Source organism: Mustela putorius, unplaced genomic scaffold (assembly GCF_011764305.1).
Source record: "Mustela putorius furo isolate JIRA1106 unplaced genomic scaffold, ASM1176430v1.1 tig00000695_pilon_pilon_pilon, whole genome shotgun sequence".
In the NCBI taxonomy this organism is placed as follows: domain Eukaryota; kingdom Metazoa; phylum Chordata; class Mammalia; order Carnivora; family Mustelidae; genus Mustela; species Mustela putorius.
In genome coordinates this window covers 4315994-4322630 of record NW_025421447.1, presented here as the reverse complement: position 1 = coordinate 4322630, position 6637 = coordinate 4315994, and positions in this window count along the sequence as shown.

Here is a 6637-nt window from a genome sequence, read left to right as displayed (position 1 = left end):
ACAATGAATACTGTTATGCTGAAAATAATTTTAAAATATTAAAAAAATTAAATTATGTAAATCTGAAGTTAAGGCAATTTTATTAAATATTATAAATATTCAAAACTAAAAAAAAAACAGTTGAACACCAGGGACACTGGGAAGAAGATGCGTAATATAACCACTAGAATTTATGGAAGTTAAAATACAGTTCTTAGATGTTAAAAATTCAGCAGAATACTTAGCAAAAAGGGCAAAACTCAAGGGTATCTTTATAAAGTTTAGAAAGTAACTGAGTAGCCCTGGATCAACTGACCACAACACCTCCCATAGGGATTCCCCCAGATTTATTTACAGTTATTCCACATACAGCATTTTATATATATTGATTTTATCCATCTATATATTGCACCACAGTTACCACTGTATAATTAACTCATGTTTCCATCACATCTAATAAGTATCATTTCTAAAAGAATACAAAAAATAGGGGGGGAAACGTGATAAGAGACACTAAAATAGAATGGAAAATTATAGTATAAATTAAACAAAATGAAATAAGAAATTTTCAAGAGGCTGCATTAAAATAATCATTTTCTAGAGCTTTTGAAAAATATTCATCTTCACACTAAGGAAGCTTAAATTATTCTCTCCATAAATATATAGAAAGGGAGATACATGGCTCTCTCTCTTTCTCCATAAACACATGCATGTACACACACACACACACAGGTAAGAACTCCTTATATGAGTACATTATAGTAAAAAAAAAAAAAAAAAAAAAGGAGAAAATTAAAACAAAGGATATTCCAGAAGAGAGAAAGGTAGTAATTCTAAACATGACATGACTAAAATTTAGATCAGTGTCAGGATTCACGTTTACAATACAGACCAGACCCTAGAGAACATTTCCCATGTGCTCAGTGATAACAATTTAGGTGTTCATATGCCACTAAGGTATCATTCAAGACTAAGGATAAAAAGAGCATATCCAGACAAAAGAATGCACAAGAATGTTTACTACTAGTAGACTATGATAGAACGTATTACACATGGTTTATGCCAAGACAAAACTAAGCCTAGAATGGAAACAAGAGATTCAAGAAGAACTGGTGACACAATAAGTAATACATTTTTTAAAGACATTATTTAATTGAAAATTATTGTGCTATTTCTAAATAGGCAGGAGCTTCAAAATAATAAGTTTCATCAAAAAATAGAAAATGAAAATTCCAGAGAGGAATGGATAAAATAGGAACAAAGGTAATTGTTGAAGAGGAATCTGAGCACATGTATCGACATGTATCCATCTTTAGACCCACTTAAAAATGTGCTTGCCACAGCCAAGAAATCTGGGGATGTATGAGTGAGCTGGGGATGGGAAGCACAGTGGGTAACAGAATTAAATCTATATATGGGAGAATAAGAGACGGTGGGCACTTCTTTACTAATGAAGCAGAGGACGAAGTGGCCAGGAAGGTTATCTGGAAAGGCTCCTGGATCCAGCTCTGGAAAAAGCAAGACAGGCTGAAAGGTTGGGGTTGGGGAGGAGCAGGGATTGAGAGTGGTTTCTAGGAAGTCCATATGTGGAACAAGTGGCATAGGTGACACCTCTCCACTCATACTCTTGGTCCCATATCCTGTATCTGGCCATTTTAGATTCCACAGAGGACAGAGATTACCCAGAGGAAAGACTTTACCCCTGTCCGTGGAGAGCTACACACCTCAACAGAAATTTACCACAATTCCTGAAAGAATTAGAGATCCTATGGTAGATGCTGGTTCCAGAATCTAAATTATCTTCTTACTGCTACATGCATGATGAAAATCAGCAGCAGAGTAAGGAATGACCAAGAAGAACTAATAGCATGAAAGGAATAAAAACAATTAGAATTGCAGGCTTCAAGAGAAAATGTAAACATTTCAAATTCATATTTTCAGAATGACTCAAGAATGTATTTGTTATATAATGCCATAATATTATACAAAATGAACTACAAAAAAAGTAGGATGGGGTGGGGAAGAAAGTTTAAAAATTGTATACTCATTATGTAAATTAAAAATTTTTTAAACATTAAAAAAATGCAAAAAAAGGAAATTTTATTCAGAATTAAGAAGACTAAGGGAGACTGATTTTGAGAGAAAAACAGCCTAATGCAGCATTCCAATAGTGTCCATATATGAATGTCATGAATTTGAGCTGTGGAGAAAAGGGGAAAAGAAAGAGAAAGACAAATACCTACAGTAGGCAGAGAAGCCATTTAGAAAAGCTGAGGGGGAAAAACACCCCACAAATTTCACAATAAAAGGAATGCCTAGTGCCCTTAAGAATGGGTGGAATATATAACTAATTAAACCTTCCCCTTGATACATAACTTTGAAATGTAGAGCATTAAGTTTCTAAAGAGAAAGTTCAGGAGAACTGCATCAGATTTGCATCAGAGTGGAGTCTACAAATAAAATTGTGGGGTATCTTTAACATTTTGATTGTAAAATATGATTCAAACTTAAATTCTGTCTCTGAAGACCACCAGACAGAAATTTTACCTCCTTTGTTGTCTCTCCTCCTATGTCTTCCGTGCTCTGTGTATTTTCCTGCCTGCCTACCTCTTACTCTATCTTTGTTTCTTTTTAAGGATGTTGTCCAACATATTAATAAGAACAATATAAGTGAAAAGTAAAACAAAGGAAGGCTATACCCACAACAGTGAAGTTCAACTAGAGTTCCAGCATAACTTGGTATGTGCACTAAGGAGACCTTGAAATACAACATTAAAATAAGAACATGAGTTGTATGACATCTAAAGGAAAAATAGTCTTGAAGAAAAGGAACCAATTAGATACCAATAAGGATGTATGTAACAAATAGTCCACGCTAAAGAAAGCCCTCTTTACTTTAGTCAATAAGCATGGCATAAAGGTGAAATAGAAAATCTGGAAAAATACAAACCTGATTTGAATATAAACTAAATGTAAAAAATCACACCTTTGAGACCTTGGTGATGAGTAAGAAGAGAGAATCCATTTCAAGAACATGTGAGTTCCATTCTTGAGTAGCTCAGAGCTAGGACACTGACCCACAGATTGGGATACTGCTGCCTATGCAAGTACCATGGTTCTAAGTCATAAAATTTTTAACATTTATTGTTTTTCATCTTGGCTGGAAGTGTCAATATTCAGCAGTGTAAATTTTAGTCAACCTAGGCAACATGAAAATAAAGATTATAACTGCCAGAAAAGGATTGATGTGAAGGAGAAAGAATTATAGATAGAGGAATTTTCTTAATCTGAGAGGCAAATCAAGAGGCAGCATGTTAACCAGTTAGGAAAAAAAAAATAGAAGTTGCAACATATCTTTTAAATATCCCAGAAGTAAAAAATTTTTACTAGTGACAGGATGGTGAATTTGATCTTCACTCTTAGCCATCCTAGCTGTCAGTCATGAGAAAATTTCTAAAGGTAAATAAAGAACACAGACCATGTTACTCAGTGATAAGGAGGTAACAGATTTGTGTGAAGTAGTATGGGACTGGGCTAGGACTCCAGCTTTCAATTATGATCCCTCACTATTTTGTGCCATGTATATACCCATTGTTGTATATTAAATATGAAAAAACAAATCAATGTACTGTATACATGTCTGTTTTTGAAATTTAAATTATGAAATTAATAATGTTAGCAGACACTCTGATGAGCACAGAGTTTGATGCAGGGCTCAATCTCAGGACCCTAAAATCATGACCTGAGCTGAAGGCAGAGGCTTAACCCACTGAGCCACCCAGAAGCCCCAAAAGTGAGTTTTCTTATGACACCAGATGGGCTAAATAGAAAGCAAACCATTTTTCAAAGAAATAAACTTTGAAAGAAAGCAAATAAAAGAAAGTAAGCAAAAGAAAGAAAGAAAACAAACTTTTTTAGGTTTTTAAAAAATTATTTTTTAAAAGTTAACATGTGCATAAAAGGAAATTGAAAAACACAAGAAGCAAAGAACAAAGTCACCCATAATCATAAGCAGTTTACAGTTTGACTTCTAGGTCCCATGTGTGTATCTACAAAAGTAAGCATTTTAATGTAATTAAGATCATAGTTATGTATCATGCTTTTTTGACAGAGATAGAGAGAGAGATCGCAAGTAGAACAGCAGGCAGAGAGAGAAGGGGAAGCAGGCACCCTGCTGAGCAGAGAGCCGGATGTGGGGCTGGATCCCAGGGCCCAGGGATCATGACCTGAGCTGAAGGCAGAGGCTTAACCCACCGAGCCACCCAGGCGCCCCTGTATCATGCTTTTTTATACACCATGGATATTTACCATTTCAAAGCCCCCAAACTATGAGTATTTTGATAACCAAGAATACACCACACCAACTCCATCTGAAAGAAAAAATGCAATCCTGCCTTTCTTGGTGACAAAAAATTCAGAAAAGACAAAAATGGCAACAGGTCTCTAGATAAAGATACTGGCAGGGTGACAATTAAAACATTGCGTTCCCATAATGTGCAATTAAAACAGACCTAAGTAAGAGTACACAATGTATAATGCTTCTAAAAGAATTCATTATCCAATTTATTCAAATATTAGCGAGGGGGTATATTTCCATTGAAAGAGATGCACACACAATAACAGTTATTACAATAGAAGAATGAACACATCCACATACATCTCTCCCTCTATACTTCCTTCTGCACTTCTGCTGCCAACCTAGTAAGTCCTGACATTTCTGAGACAGCATAACAATTCTGTGTCCAAAATGTTTCTTTCCTATCAACAATAACAAAAAGAAACTTATAAATGTGTTGATTCACTAGCTGTACATTTTATCACACATTGTCACCTCAGGACATCCAAAAAGCTTAGGTGTTACAAAATAATGAAACTTGCCCACAACAAACACAGGTACTTCATAACAATACGCACACAGATCTATGGTTATAACCTAAAATGGTCTCCTCTTTGTGGAAAGAACTAGGAAAAAGCCCTTCCCTTCACCCCTCTTCTCCTCCCTCCACCATTTTAATGACCAAATCTAGGACTACATCTGGCTCTAAGAGGTTATTGACAGACACTCCCAGAACAGTACTTCCTAAAAACTAACAAAAGGGCAGTCATAAAGGGAGTATTTACTACCTCTACTTTTAATATACTTTGGGTATTATGACTTGTTTATCCTTTGACATACAGCAATGTTAACTAAAATGCACATACAGAGCTTTGAAGACTCATGGGCACAGAACCATTTTCTCCTCACTTCCTTCCCTTCCTCCATCCACATACCCTAGTGAATGCAATGAAAAGTCAGCATACTCTCCAAGACATCAAGTTTAACAACTCCATTCCCAAAATACAAACATTCTCATAAATTAAAAATAAAGGGTGTTGCAACTCTACTTCTAACATGTTCACTTTCAAACATCCAGAAGACTGGATGTTTCAAGTAAGGACTTATTTAAAATTTGCTCACTACATACATAGTAGCACTGAATTCTGGCTTAGAACCCTTCCTCTTCTCATCTCTATCAACTTAGTGGGAAGTAAGCATCTGTAATGCTTAGAGGGGCTTTTAACAATTTCACTTCCTCTAGTTGGTTTCAGAATAGTCTCTCCTATGAACTTAAACACAAAGTATGCACAATGCATTTGTTTACTAACTACTTTTGTCATACACTAGCAACCTCTTTAATATCTAGAAAGACTAGATGTTGTAAATTAGGATTCATTTGTCCTTTATATACACTACATACACAGCTAAGTAAAACAAAATGCAGACATACGGGACATTGGTTAATCCTCCATAACTACAAACATACTGGTATAAAGTCCTTTGCTCTTTCTTCTCCTTCCTCCCTGAACCAGCACAAATATCACAGAATATGTACTGCTCAGCCAAGAGTCACTTATAGAAGAAATGCTTTCCTTTGAATTTCAATGAAATGCATACAGAATGTGCTAATTTTACTAATTTGTCATACACTGCCAACCTCTTTAAGATCTAGAAAGACTAGATGATGAAAATTAGGACTCACTTATCTAGTATATACACTATATACACAGCTAAGTAAACCAAAATGCTGGAACATAAAGGACAATGGTTAATCTTCCCTCACTATAAATACACTGGCAGAGCTCTCCTCCCTCCTCCTTTGAACCAGTGCACAAACACAATGTGTACTATTCAAAGAGGTGTTTTGAGGGGGTGGAAGGTTGGACGAACCAGGTGGTGGGTATTAGAGAGGGCACGGATTGCATGGAGCACTGGGTGTGGTGCAAAAACAATGAATACTGTTACTGTGAAAATAAATTTTAAAAATTACAAAAACAAAAACAAACAAAAAAAAGAGGTGCTTTGGCCATTCCCCCCAAATTAAAGAGCATTCCCTATGAATGTTAACAAAAAGATATTTATTAGAATGTCTTTTTACTACCTCTATTTTCAACACCTATCAGGCACTTCAGAGTATCTGGAAAGAGTAGATATTTCAAAAATGTACTTAGCATTGTCATCTATATATACAGTAGTTGAGGGATAAAATACAGACACAAAACAATGGTTGTAATATGAAAATGTCTTCTAAATATGAGGAGTCTGGCATAGAACCTTCTTTTCTTCCTGCTCGAGGTCGTCTACCTCATGTCCTCTTAACTACTGAACAAATGTGGATGT